At 40.5% G+C, this 15,281-nt stretch overlaps 1 long non-coding RNA gene across 1 annotated transcript in view; it reads right to left on the bottom strand.

The window, feature by feature from the left end:
- Window positions 1–697: 697 nt before the first annotated feature.
- Window positions 698–15,281, bottom strand: part of LOC132004808 (uncharacterized) — a 47,798-nt gene continuing 33,214 nt past the window's right edge. The window contains exons 3-4 of the long non-coding RNA XR_009400652.1: window positions 6,681–6,752; window positions 698–892 (exon numbers count right to left, since the gene is read on the bottom strand). This is a non-coding gene — a long non-coding RNA (uncharacterized LOC132004808). The remainder of the gene's footprint in view (window positions 893–6,680; window positions 6,753–15,281) is intronic.

Raw genomic sequence — 15,281 nt, 5'->3', positions numbered from 1 at the left:
ATCTTATTTTTAAGAATTGTCCGATTTGAGGGGCGCCTGGGTGGCTCAGTGGTTTGGGCTGCTGCCTTCGGCTCGGGTCATGATCTCAGTGTCCTGGGATCGAGCCCCGCATCGGGATCCCTGCTCCGCAGGAAGCCTGCTTCCCTCTCTCTCTCTCTCTGCCTGCCTCTCTGCCTACTTGTGATGTCTGTCCTTCAAATAAATAAATAAAATCTTTAAAAAAAAAAAAAAAAGAATTGTCCGATTTGATATACATGAATTTACTCCTCCTCCAGCACATGCATAGACCACATTTTGCTGGTGGCTATATGGTACCAAGAGCCAACACTTAATAGCATGCCTCTTGACCAGAAAGGATCCCAAGTCCTCAGAAAGGGCCACAAGTCCGCTTGAATTCTTCACCTAGGAGGACATAGGGATAAATCAAATTTCTCATCGTCACACAGCTGCTAAGTGACAGGGTAGGATTTGGGGCCCAAGTCTGCGACCAAAGTTCAGGGTCCTCTCTACTGCACCATCCAGCCTGTCCTTGGGTGGCTTCCCAAGCTTTAATGTTTTAGGCAAGTGGCCCCAGTACTGTATAAATTAACTATTGCTGGTAACAAACCATCCCCAAAATGTAGTGGCTTAAAACAGTAACTGTTATTTCTCATGATTCTGTAGGTTGACAAGATGGGTCTTCTGATCTTACCTGGACTCACTCAGTAGCTGTGGTCAGCTGGCAGCTTGGCTGGTTGGCCTACGATGGCTACATTCATATGTCTGGAGCCTCACCTGGGATTTCTGGCCTTCTCTTCCAGCTGGACTTCTTCAGAAGGTGGTGGAAATGTTCCAAGAGAGTGAGAGCAGAAGCGGTAAGGTCTTGGCAACAACCCTTTCTGCTGCATTCTTTCTGTTAAAGAAAGTCACAAAACCAGCTTCGATTCAAAGGGTGGGAAAACAGACCCCATCTTACATGGGAGGGAATGCAAAGAATTTGTGGCCACCTTTAATCTATTAAAGTTAGGGCGCATGGGTGGCTCAGTCATTAAGCGTCTGCCTCTGCCTCGGGTCGTGATCCCAAGGTCCTGAGATTGAGCCCTGCATCAGGTTCCTTGCTCAGTGGGAAACCTGCTTCTCCCTCTCCCACTCCTCCTGCTTGTGTTCCTTCTCTTGCTGTGACTCTGTCAGATAAATAAATAAAATCTTAAAAAAAAAGAAATCTACTAAAGTAACCATCCTTATATATACCTCTAGTATATAGGCAGTGTGTGTGACTCTAAAGTGTGTACCAAGAAGTAGAATTGTCAGAATTGGGTTTTCCAACTTGAGATTTTTAGTTACTCAAAGATTTTTTATTGCAATATAATCCATATATCATAAAATTCACCATTTTATTTTTATTTATTTATGTATTTATGTATTTAAATTCACCATTTTAAAAGGGTGTATTCAAGACTTTTTAGGTTGTGCAACCATCACTATTATCTAATTCCAGGACATTTCTTTGACCCAAAAGGAACCTCCTAACTCATTAGTAGTCAATCTTCACTTCCCTCCTCCTTAGCCCCTGGCAAACACCTATAGATTTAACTATTTTGAGCATTTCATATAAATGGACTCATATAACATGTGATGTTCTGTATCTGGCTACTTAAACCTGGCATAATGTTTTCAGGTTCATCTACATTGTAGCATGTATCATTACTCCATTCCTTTTTTATGGCTGAATAATATTCCACTGTATTGATTAACCACAATTTGTTTATTCATCAGCTGATAGACATTTATGTTGTTTCTGCTTTTTAGCTGCTATGAATAATACTATTATGAATGTTCATGTACAAGTTTTTGTACAAACACACATTTTCTCTTCTCTGGGATATATACCTTAGAGTAAAATTGCTGGGTCATACAGTAATTCTATATTTAACTTTTTGAGGAAGTGCCAAACTAGTTTCCACAGTGGCTGAACCATTTTACATGTCTACCAACAATTCATGAGGTTTCCAATTTCTCCAAATCTTTGCCAACACTTGCTATTTTCCATTAAAAAAATTATAGCCATTCAAGTGAGTGTAAAGTGCTATTTTGTTGTGATTTTGATTTGCGTTTCTCTAATGATTAATGATGTGGAGCATTTTTTCATGTGCTTATTGGCCATTGGCATATCTTCTTTGGAGAAACGTCTACTGAAATCCTTTGTCCACTTTTAGAATGGGTTGATTTTTTTTTTTAAAGATTTTATTTATTTATTTGACAGACAGAGATCACAAGTAGGCAGAGAGGCAGGCAGAGAGAGGAAGGGAAGCAGGCTCCCTGCTGAGCAGAGAGCCCGACGCGGGGTTCGATCCCAGGACCCTGGGACCACAACCCGAGCTGAAGGCAGAGGCTTTAACCCACTGAGCCACCCAGGCGCCCCAAGAATGGGTTGTCTTTTTATTGTTGAATTTTAAGAGTTCTTTTTTCCTTTACGATTTTATTTATTTATTTGACAGAGAGAGAGCAGGGGGAGCAGCAGGCAGAGGCAAAGGGAGAAGCAGAAGCAGGCAGAGGAAGAGGGAGAAGCAGGCTCCCCACTGAGCAAGGAGCCCAATGTGGGGCTTGATCTCAGGACTCTGGGATCATGTTCTGAGCTGAGGGCAGATGCTTAACCAACTGAGCCAACCAGGGGCCCCTGTAAGAGTTCTTTCTATATTCTGGGTATTAGACCCCAGTCAAATATATGATGTACAGATACTTTTTTTCCAATTTTGTGGGTTGTCTTTTCACTTCCTCTACAGTATCCTTTAAAACACAGAAGTTTTTATTTTCATGAAGTCCAATTTTTCTATTTTTTCTTTGATTGCTCATGCTTTTAGTGTCATATCCAAGAAATCATTACTTAAACCTAGGTTATGAAAAGTTACACCCATGTTTTCTTCTAAAAGTTTTACAATTTTAGCTCTTACATGTAGGTCTTTGATCCAATTTTAGTTTATTCTTAAATATGGTGTGAGGTAAGGGTCCAGCCTCATTTCCTTGGATATCCAATACCATTTGCTGAAAAGACTCCTCTTTCCCTATCGGGTTGTCTTGGGATCATTGTTGAAAATCAGCTGGGTACCATTACAATATCAAATGTTACAAGTATCAGCCAGCATCCTTGCCTTGTTCCTAGTCTGGGAATAATTCTATTATTTCACCATTATGTATGTTGTTTGATATGTGTATTATCAGGCACAAGAATTTCTCTTTAATTTGGATTTATTAATGCTTAATCATAAATGACTATTGAATTTTATCACCTACTTTTTTCTGGGGTTATTGAGGTGATCAGATTTTTCTCTTTTAACCATACCATATGGTGTATTACATTAATAGATTATCTGTTGTTGAAAGGCTTCTGCAATCCTGGGACAACTAATTGCAATTATTTTCTATTCTGAGTTCCTTTTCTATCTCCCTGTCTCTGATCATGCTTTGGAGGGTCAATGTTGTTTCCTGTTCTACGTCCTCATCAAAAATTCCAGTTTCCTAGTTGAAATATTCTCTTAGAAGTTTCCGGAAGCTTGGATTTGCTCATTAGTGATGTGGTAGGGGTGGCTGAGAGGCTCCAGGGCAGAGCCCAGGGCTTTAGACTATGTATTTTCCAGAGGAGCCAGATGAAAGTCAGGGGCAGAGCAAGAAGCAGCCTTCCAAAGTCACCTACTTTGGTCATTAAGCAGCAGAATTCAAATTCTCTGTCCTTATCTGTAAAGTTTATTCTGTCTCATAAACATTTTCTGATGAAAAGTATAACTTTTCTCATTTCAGGTTCTGAGCACTTCCTATAAGCCAGGCACTGTGCTCTGTGATTTATATATGTTATTAATGATGCTACCATTAGCTACCATTTACTGAACCTTTAGCCAGCTGTAGGCACCGTGTTAATCATTCTACAATAGTATTTCATTTAATCCCCTTACCCACGCTATGGGGGGGTATTATCATCTCTAGTTTGCAGAAGAGGAAATGAAGGTTGAGAGAGGCTGAGTTGCTGGTGGTCGTTAAGACAGAGCCGAGGTTCAAAATCAGGTTCGTCTCACTGCAGAGCCTATGCCTTTAGCCACTGTTGTACATGCTATGCATAATTAGCTCCGTCAGCCCAAACTCCCATGATCAGTATTAAGTACCAACAGCTCCGTGTGACCAGAGCGTGACCAAGCATTGTCAAGTGTGATTGGCTGGAGTCACTTGTGGTCTGATTGGTCTCGGTCTCAGGCCGTGACACATGCTCACATGAGGTGTTCTGCTGTAACAGCTCCCTTAGGGAAAATGGTATGTGCTTTTCTTTTTAAGCTTCTAAGAAATAGCAGCTTTATCTGTGATGTAATTAATCTACCATATAATTGTCCAATTTATAGTGCACAAGTCAGAATTTTCTGTGTATTCACAGACTTGAACAACCATCACCATAATCGATTTAGGAATATTTTCATCACCCTCACCTTTTCTGGATATTTCATCTAAATGGAATCATACAACATGTGGCCTTTACAGGCCATCTTCTTTCACTTTAAATACCATCTGAAGGCATAATTACCCATGTTGTAGCATATACCAGTACTTTCTTATTTCTTTTTATTTTCAAGTCATATTCCATTGTATGGATATACTACTTTTATTCTCCCATTCATCCGTTGATTGACATTTGGGTTGTTTTTGGCTAATAAATAATGCTGCTATGAGTATTTATATACCAGGTCCTAATGCAGACCTGTGTTTGATTTTTTATATGGTATATAAGCATTACTTCTTCTAAGACAATCTTTGTCCTTGTCCAATTCAACCTTTTACATTAAAAAATGTTCAAAAGCATTTCCTTTAACAAACCACTGAAAAATGTTTTGGCAATGGGTTCATTCACAAACTACAAGTGGGAGACTGAGGTAGAAATGGTTTCCCCAGGCAAGGGGATTATACTGATTATACCTTGACTGCGTCAGTCCCTGGCACACCAGTGGCCCAGTTACCTTTCAGTTACCTCCAGTGGCCCTTGTAGCTAACCCCAGCTATTCCAGATTTAGCCTTGTTTCTGTTCTCACTGTGGTCTTCCCCATCTCAGCAATGGCAATTCAGTACTATTGTTCAGGCCACAAACCTTGAGGTGGTTCCCACTCCCCTCTTTTCTTTCCTTCACATCCTAATCCAAGCAAATCCTGTTGGTTCTATCTTCAAAATACAACCAGAAGTCAAGCCCCTTTCACCCTGGATTATGACAATGGTCTCTAATGGTGTTCCTGTTTCTGGTCCCTAGTCTGTTCTCCCCACAATGGCCAGATCATGTCACTGCTCTGCTCAAGTCCCTCCTATGGCTTCCATCCTCCTTGGTGCAAAAGCCCAAATCCTTGCAATGGTTATAAGGTCTTATGAGATCCCATCTCTGTTTTCTGTCAGGGTTCTTCTACTTCCTTCTCATTCACTCCTTTTCATACATGGGCCTCAGAACTGTTCCTCAAGCAAGCTGGAGTATACCCCTGCCACAGGGCCTTTGCCCATGCTGTCCCCCTTGCCCATCATACTCTTCTTTCAGATACCCATAATGCTCCCTTCCTCTGAGGAGGTCCTTCAAGTTTTGACTTCCTTCCACTGAGGACTTCCCTGACTTCCCTATTGAACACGGTGCCCTCATCAGATCATTTGCTACTTTCCAACTCCCTCACCCTGCCTTAGTTTCTCTTTGGCACATCTCACTTGCTAATATAATATCATTTACCTTTTATTATGTTCATTGTTTTCCCCTCCTCCCACTCTGCCATCTGCACTCTTGCCAAGTCAGCCCAGGGAAGGCTGAGATTTTTGAGTGTTTGTTTTTTTTCCCCAGACTCTGGAACAGGTCTGGCACTGTTGAATGAATGACCAAGTCCCTTGGTGGGATCAGCCCATTCCAAGTTGCTCTCTTTCCTCCGTTTCTCTCTCCTGATACAAACCTGTCTTAAGGACACTCTTAGGTCCTTCTTTTTCAGCTCCCCACTCTCAGACCAGCTAATTTCCCACCTGCGGGCAGCCCCTGAAACCTCCTTTCAAGCTCCACTTCGGTTTAATGGTTTGACGTTTTCATAGAGGAAGTCTCACATTTTTGTTTAGCATCTGCCAGCCCTCTGGGCATGCCAACTGCACAGGGGAAAGTAAAACTATCATACCCAGGGCCACCTTCTGAGGAAGAGGCCCTGGGGTTCTTCCCACATACATTTCTACAAACAAAAAACTTGGGTTCATTCATTCATTCACAGACAGATCTGGGGTTTAGGACCCTGAAGAATCTATAACTGGGCAACTCCTCTTTAAACCAACCCTCCAAAATTACAAGTACAAAAGTAGGTACCTAACTTTGTATTTATTCAGAATGAGAAAATAAACCACTACCAACCACAAATTTAGAAGAAACTTATACCATAAACATTACAACATTTTAGAAAAATGTAATTTAAAAAAACAGATTTTTATTTACTTATTTGAGAGGGAGCACAAGAGGTGGGAGTGGCAGGCAGAGCAGGCAGAGGGAGAAGCAGGCTCCCTGCTGAGCAGGGAGCCTGAGGTGGGGCTCCATCCCAGGACCCTGAGATCATGACCTGAGCTGAAGGCAGAGGCTTAAGGCAGAGGCTTAATCCGCTGAGCCACCCAGGCACCCCAAAATGTGATTTTTATTAATTAATGGTGTTGACACATCTTTCTCTCACCTTTTCTCATGCAGTTTTTGGTTGCAAACTCTTCATTCACCTCCTCACATGATGGCCATTTTGTAATATTCTCTATTGAGAGAATAGAAAAATAATTTAGTCTTTTTCTAGAATGGTTGATCAAAAATTGTTAATTATCATTAACAGTTTAAGAAGGTTTCCTGCTCATTTTTAATAAGTCAATTTTTGTTATTTTATATATCAAAAATTTTTAATACTTTTGTATTAAAAATGAGTAAATTTTTGGATTGTCCAGTTTGGGACAACTTTACTAAATTTCTTTCATATATGAACTAAATAATTTCAGGGTGTTTTGAATTTTGCTTGTGTAGTCACTAATCTTTGAAGTGACAGGAATGGCATGTTCTAAGTTTTAGGTTATTTTCATCAATGCCTGCCTATTGTATCAAATAGCAAGGGATTTAAACACAAGCATTCTGATAAATTTTATTTCACCAGATTCTCAAAAAAAAGAGAAGTTTATAGTACATTTGTGTGTATATGCTATGTATCAGTTAGTTATTATAACAAACCACCCCCAAATTAAGGGATTTTTAAAAAGATTTATTGATTTGTTTATTTGAAGAGAATGTGTTGGGAGGATAGGGACAGAGGGACAGGGAGAGAGAGAGAGAATCTCAAAAAGACTCCCCACTGAGCGTGGAACCCCATATGGGGCTTGATCCTATGACCTTCAGATCATGACCTGATCCAGATTCAAGAGTCAGATGCTTAATCGACTGAGCCACCCAGGCACTCCCAAAATTCAGTTCTTAAAACAATAATCATTTTATTAACTTATGCTTCTGTGGGACAGCAATTTAGGCTGCCATCAGCCGGGTGATTCTTCTGTCAGTATCATCTGGCATCGGTCAGGCAGTTACAGTTACCTAGAACTGGAAAGGGACTGTAGAACCTAAGACAGCCTCATCCACATGTCTGGTGGTTGGTGCTAGCTATTGGCTGGGACCCTGTCTCCCAAAGATCTCTAATTTTCAGGAAGGCTGGCCTGGGATTCTTTTTTTTTTTTAAGATTTTATTTATTTATTTGACAGAGAAATCACAAGTAGATGGAAAGGCAGGCAGAGAGAGAGAGGGAAGCAGGCTCTCTGCTGAGCAGAGAGCCCGATGCAGGACTCGATCCCAGGACTCTGAGATCATGACCTGAGCTGAAGGCAGCGGCTTAACCCACTGAGCCATCCAGGCACCCAGGCCTGGGATTCTTTACATGGCAATTGAAGAACTTCTTTTTTTTTTTTTTCTTTAAGATTTAATTAATTAATGTATTTGACAGAGAAACAGCAAGAGAGGGAACACAAGCAGGGGGAATGGGAAAGGGAGAAGCAGGCTTCCTGCCAAGCAGGGAGCCCCACACAAGGCTTGATGCCAAGACCCTGGGATCATGACCTGAGCTGAAGGCAGATCCCTAACTACTGAGCCACCCAGGTGCCCCAGGACTTCTTTTTCCTTAATTAATTTATTTATTTGAGAGAGAGTACATGTGCACGAGCCTCCAAAGAAGCAGAGGGAGAAGGAGAGAGAATCTTAAGCAGACTCCCCAATGAGTACAGAGCCAGATGCAGGGCTCAATATCACAAACCTAAGATCATGACCTCAGCTGAAACCAAGAGCTGGTTAGTTAACCGACTGTGTCACCCAGTCACCCTGTAAGAGCTTGCTTAGATGGGAAAGGCCAAGAGCAGAAGCTACATGGCTCCTTGAGTTCTGGACTTGGAACTTCTGCTTCACTTCTCCTATATTCTATTACTCAAAACATATCACAAGGCCATCCCAGATTCAAGAGGTGTGGACAGACTTCACAGCTTGATGGGAAAAGCAACAATGTCATATTGCAAAAGGCATTTGTGCACTGATGGGAAGAATGATTGTGAACATTTTTGCAAATGATCTACTATGTCTTAATAGGAGACCACAAAGAATAAATGCCCCCAAAAAGTTACGTCAAGAAATATCATTTTCAAACTATAGAAAGCCAAAGATAAAGAATAAAAACTAAAAAATAAGCAGACAAATTCTAAAAGTAGCCAGAGGGGGGGAAAATACCTTATTTATTCAAGATCAAAGTTAAGAACTAAATTCAACATTTCCTCAGAACCATTCAAACAAGAAGAGAGTAGTGAAATATTTACAGAGTTGAGGGAAAAACTCCACCAGTGTAGAATTCTATACCCTCTGAAATTATCTTTCAAAAGTAAAGGAAAAATAAGGTTTTTCTCTGACAAACAAAAATTGAGAATTTGCTGCCAGTAGAGCCTGCTTTGCAAGAAATGTTAAAAGAGTTTCTTTAGAGAGAAGGAATACTATAGGTGTGCCTGGGTGCCTCAGTCAATTACATGTCAGACTCTTGGTTTTGGATTGGGTCATTATCTTGCGGTCCTGAGATAGAGCCCCGTGTTGGGCTCTGCACTCAGCACGGAATCTGCTTGGGGTTCTCTCTCTTCCTCTCCCTCCCCTCCTGCCCTTCTGTCACTTGTTCTCATGCACACACTCTCTCTTAATAAGAGAGAGTATAGGGGCGCCTGGGTGGCTCAGTGGGTTAAACCTTCGGCTCAGGTCATGATCCCATGGTCCTGGGATTGAGCCCCGCATCCGGCTCTCTGCTCAGTGGGGAGCTTCCCCACTCTCTCTGCCTGCTTCTCTGCCTACTTGTGATTTCTGTCAAATAAATAAATAAAATCTTTTAAAAAAAGAGAGAGTATAAATAAGTAAATATAATTAAATAAATCTATTTATTTAGATTTATTTCTTACACATGAATAAATAAAATCTATAAAAAATATTTTAAGTAAGGAAGGAAAATTATATAGGTCAGAAGCCCAGATTTATGTAAAGAAAGAAAGAGCATCAAAGAAGGAATCAGTGAAAGTAAAATAAAAACTTTTGTTTTTCTTATTCTTAATTGATCTACAGATAAGAATTTGTTCAAAATAATAAATAACAATGTATTCAATTGTGTATGCTTATGTATATGTCAAATAAATAACATCCGTGATGCAAGGAACAAGAAGGAAGATTAAGATTATTTTGTTATGGGGTATGGTCTACACGGGTGATGGGTGTTAAGGAGGGCACTTGTGATGAGCACTGCGTGTTGTATATAAGGATGAAGCACCGAATTCTATTCTAGAAACCAGTATTGTACTGCACATTAACTACCTACATTTTAAAAATTATTTATTTATTTATTTATTTGACAGATCACAAGTAGGCAGAGAGGAAGGGAGAGAGGAAGGGAAGCAGACTCCCTGCCAAGCAGAGAGCCAGACGTGGGGCTTGATCCCAGGACCCTGGGATCATGACCTGAGCCAAAGGCAGAGGCTTAACCCACTGAGCCACCCAGGTGCCCCTAACTACCTACATTTTAAGTAAAAAAATAAAAAAACTAGTGATTTTTAAAAAAGATTATTTTATTATTATAAGGCACAACCTGTAGAGCAGTATGCTGTTATTTGAAGGTAAACCTGGATTAGGTATAAATGTGTATTGCAAACTCAAGAGCAACTACTATAAAAGGTTAAAAAAAAAGAAGTAAACTAAGGGCGCCTGGTGGCTCAGTGGGTTAAAGCCTCTGCCTTTGGCTCAGGTTATGATCTCAAGGTCCTGGGATTGAGTCCCGCATCGGGCTCTCTGCTCAGCAGGGAGCCTGTTTCCTCCTCTCTCTCTCTGCCTGCCTCTCTGCCTACTTGTGATCTCTGTCTGTCAAATAAATAAATAAAATCTTAAAAAAAAGAAGAAAACTAATATGCTAAAATAGGAAAGAAAATGGAATTATATAGAAAGCCCAATAAAACCCACAAAGGCAGAAAAAGAGTGGAAGACAAAAATAAGAACAAAGAACAAGGAGAGAAAATATAAAACAGTAGCAAATATGGCAGATATTATTCCAACAACATCAATAATTACTTTGAACATCAATGGTCTAAATGTACCAATTAAAAGACAGATTGTTGGGGAGGATCAAAAAACAAGATGCAACTATAGTCATCTATGAGAACCCTCCTCTTTAAATATAAAGATATATATAGATTAAAAGTAAATGGATGGAGAACTGTATACCACACTAATACTAATTAAAAGAAAGCAGGAGTAGCTATATTAGCTTTAGACTGAATAGACAAAAGAGCAAAGAAATTGTTCAGGGATGGTGCAGCCACTCTGGAAAACAGCATGGAGGTTCTCAAAAAGTTAAAAATAGAACTACCTTACAACCCAGTAATTGCACTACTAGGTATTTATCCAAAGGATACAAAAATACTGATACAAAGTGGCACATGCATTCCAATGTTTATAGCAGCACTATCAGTAACAGCCAAATTATGGAAAGAGCCCAAATGTCCATGAACTGATGAATGGATGAAGATGTGGTATACACACACTCAAACATGCATATATATATACATATATATATATACACACACACACAATGGGATATTACTCAGCCATCAAAAGAATGAAATCTTGCTATTTGTAATAACATGAATGGAATGAGTGTATTATGCTAACTGAAATATATCAGCCAGAGAAAGACTAAAGTAGGATTTAAGGAAAAAGGGGCACCTGGGTGGCTCAGTGGGTTAAGCCTCTGCCTTTGGCTCAGGTCCTGGGATTAAGCCCTGCATCTGGCTCTCTGCTCAGCAGGGAGCCTGCTCCCCCCACCAACCCCTGCCTGCCTGTCTGCCTACTTGTGATCTCTGTCTATCAAATAAATAAATTTTTTAAAAATCGTAAAAAAAAAAAAGAATTTAAGGAACAAAACAGATGCAAAGGAGAAGGGAAAGAAAAATAAAAAAGATAAAAACAGAGAGCGAGGCCAACCATGAGACTCAACTATAGAGAACAAACTGAGGGTTGCTGTAGGAGAGGTGTGGGGGGTTGAACTAAATGGGTGATGGGCATTAAGGATGGTATGTGTTGTGATGAATACTAGCTGTTATATGTAAGTAATGAATCACTAGCTTTTTTTATAAAAAGATTTTATGTATGAATGTATGTATGTATGTAGAGAGTACACATGAGACTGAGAGAGGGAAAGGCAGAGGGAGAGGGAGCATTTCTAACAGACTCTGAGCTGAGCGTGCAGCCCAATGCAGGGCTCAATCCCACAACCCCAAGATTATGACCTGAGCCAAAATTAAGAGTCGGATACCCGGGGCGCCTGGGTGGTTCAGTGGGTTGGGCCGCTGCCTTCGGCTCAGGTCATGATCCCAGGGTCCTGGGATCGAGCCCCGCATCGGGCTCTCTGCTCAGCAGGAAGCCTGCTTCCTCCTGCCTCTCTGCCTGCCTCTCTGCCTGTTTGTGATCTCTCTCTGTCAAATAAATAAATAAAATCTTAAAAAAAAAAAAAAGAGTCGGATACCCAACTGACTGAGCCACTCAAGTGCCCCATGATCACTAAATTCTACTCCTAAAATCAATACTATGCTATATGTTAACTAACTTGAATTTAAACAAATCTTGGAAGGAAAGAAACACTAAAACTTAAAAAAAAAAAAGTACTGGAGAATACAAACAAAAAAAGCTGGTATTACAGAATTCTGTACCTAGAAAAAAATGAAGGCAAAATAAAAATATTTTCAGGCATACAAAAGTTGAAAGAATTCATCACCAGTAAACCCAAACTATAAGAAGTGTTAAAGAAAATATTTTAAGAAAAGGATCTGAATTAAAAAAAAAAAAAAGAAAAGGATCTGTGCTTTTATGAATGAGCTATATTAATATATTAATTAAGACCATAGAATCTGGGGACAGACTCCATTACTTCCCAACTTTGTAACTTTGGGCAAATAACGGCTTTGTGTTTCAGTTTTCTCATAAGTTGGAGATAATGATAGACTCTAATTTAAAGGGGCACCTGGGTGGCTCAGTCATTTCAGTGACAGCGTTGTGCCCAGATCATGATCCCAGGGTGCTGGGATCAAGTCCCCTGTAGGGCTCCCCATTCTGTGGGGAGCCTGCCTCTCCATCCCCTTTGCCTGCTGCTCCTCCTCCTTGTGCTCTCTCTCTCTGTCAAATGAATAAATAAAATCTTTAAAAAATAATAATAATCTAGGGGCACCTGGGTGGCTCAGTGGGTTACAGCCTCTGCCTTCGGCTCAGGTCATGATCCCACCTGGGATCAAGCCCTGAATCGGGCTCTCTGTTCGATGGGGAGCCTGCTTCCTCCTCTCTCTCTCTGCCTGCTTCTCTGCCTACTTGTGATCTCTCTCTGTCTGTCAAATAAATAATTCCCCACAAGCTTTTCCAGAGGAAGACAGAAGCAGAGAGAATACTTCCTACCTCATTCTGTGAAGCCAGTATTAATACCAAAACCAGACAAAGATATAAGAAAAGGAAACTAAAGACAAGTATCTCTCATGGACATAGATGCAAAATCCTCAACAAAACATTTGGAAGTCAAATTCAACAGTGTGTTACAATTATACATCATGAGCAACTGGGATTTATTCCAGGTATGCAAAGCTGGTCCAACATTCAAGAATTGGGATGCCTGGGTGGCTAGTCAGTTAAGCATCTGCCTTTGGCTCAGGTCATGATCCTAGGGTCCTGGTATCAAGCCCCACATGAGGCTCCCTGCTCCGTGAGAAGGCTGCTTCTCCCTCTACCTGCCACTCCCCCTGCTTATGCTCTGTCTCTGACAAATAGGTAGATAAAATAATAAATAAAAATTCAAGAATCAATTAATGTAATCCATCATAACAGGCTGAAGAAGAAAAATTACATAGTTGCATCAATAAATGCAGAAAAAGCATTTAACAAAATTCAACTCTCATTGCACCTGGGTGGCTCAGTTGGTTAAGTGTCTGCCGTCAGCTCAGGTCATGATCCCAGGACCCTGGGATTGAGTCCCTCATTGAGCTCCCTGCCCAGTGGGGAGTCTGCTTCTCCCTCTTCTGTCATTTCCCCTTCTCATGCTCTCTCTCTTGTATGCATGTGCGCTCTCTCTCTCAGATAAATAAAATCTTCAAAAAATATTCAACACCCATTAATGATAAAAATTCCTGGGACACCTGGGTGGCTAAGTGGGTTAAGCCTCTGCCTTAGGCTCAGGTCACGATCTCAGGGTCTAGTGATGGAGCTCTGCTCAGCAGGGAGCCTGCTTCCCCCTCTCTCTCTGCCTGCTTCTCTGCCTACTTGTGATCTCTCTCTCTCTCTCTCTGTGTCAAATAAAACTTAAAAAAAAAATTCTCAGTAAACTAGGAATAGGGGGGAACTTCCTCAACTGGGTAAATAGTATTTATAAAACATCTGCAGCTAACACCATAGTGTTAAAGCTTCACCACTAAGACGAGGAACAAGGCAAGATTTCCCCTTCTACTACTGCTTTTCGACATCACACTGAAAGTCCTAACAAATGCAATAAGATGAGAAAAGGAAATAAAAAGGATACAGGTTGGAAAGAGAGAAATAATACTGTGTTTGTTCGCAAAGGACATGATTATCTATGGAGAAAATCAGAAAGAATCAACAGAAAATTTCTGGGAACCCCCTGATTAATAGCAAAGCCTCAGGACATAAGGTTAATTATATATACACACATACACACACATATATAATATATATAAATACATAGATATACACACACATATAATATACAAATATATATGATATATAAATATATATTATATATACATATAGAAGTCAGTTTGCTTTCCTATGTTATCAGCAATGAACATGTGGAATTTGAAATTAAAAACATAATACTCTTTAAGTTAGCACTCCCCAAAATAAAAATACTTAGATATAAATCTAACACAATATGTACAAGATTTGTACAAGCGGGGCGCCTGGGTGGCTCAGAGGGTTAAAGTCTCTGCCTTCGGCTCAGGTCATGATCCCAGGGTCCTGGGATGGAGCCCTACATCAGGCTCTCTGCTCAGCAGGGAGCCTGCTTCCCCCTATATCTCTGCCTACCTCTCTGCCTACTTGTGATCTCTATCTGTCAAATAAATAAATAAAATCTTAAAAAAAAAATCTGTATGAGAAAGACTACAAAAGTCTGATAAAAGAAACCAAAGACATAAATAGATGAAGAGATATTTCATGTTCTTGGCTAGGAAAACTCAGTATTGTTACAAGTGTCAGCTTTTCCCAACTTGATCTATAGATTCAATGAAATCCCAGTCAAAATCCCAGCAAATTATACTTGTGGATACTGCAAACTGATTCTAAAGTTTAAAATTTTTTTTTTTTAATTTATTTGACAGACAGAGATCACAAGTAGGCAGAGAGGCAGGCAGAGAGAGAGGAAGGAAAGCAGGCTCCCTGTCAAGCAGAGAACCGGATGTGGGGCTCGATCCCAGGACCCTGGGATCATGACCTGAGCCAAAAGCAGAGGCTTTAACCCACTGAGCCACCCAGGCGCCCCTGATTCTAAAGTTTATATGGAGAAGCAAAATGACAGGGAAACTGAAGGGACCCCATGAAAAACTGTTTTGGTGGCCTCTACTCTTGCCCTACTCTACACACGCTTATGGTAGAGACAATGTATGTCCTCCTTGTAAAGGTGAAGGAGTTAGTGATTTCTTTGGAGTCTCCCAGCACCAGAGGTAACGTCTAAGAAGTGACTGGGTGAGGTCATCA

Source organism: Mustela nigripes, chromosome 17 (genome assembly GCF_022355385.1).
Source record: "Mustela nigripes isolate SB6536 chromosome 17, MUSNIG.SB6536, whole genome shotgun sequence".
In the NCBI taxonomy this organism is placed as follows: domain Eukaryota; kingdom Metazoa; phylum Chordata; class Mammalia; order Carnivora; family Mustelidae; genus Mustela; species Mustela nigripes.
Note: the sequence above shows the minus strand (reverse complement) of the source record. Positions and strands in the feature narration are given on the sequence as shown.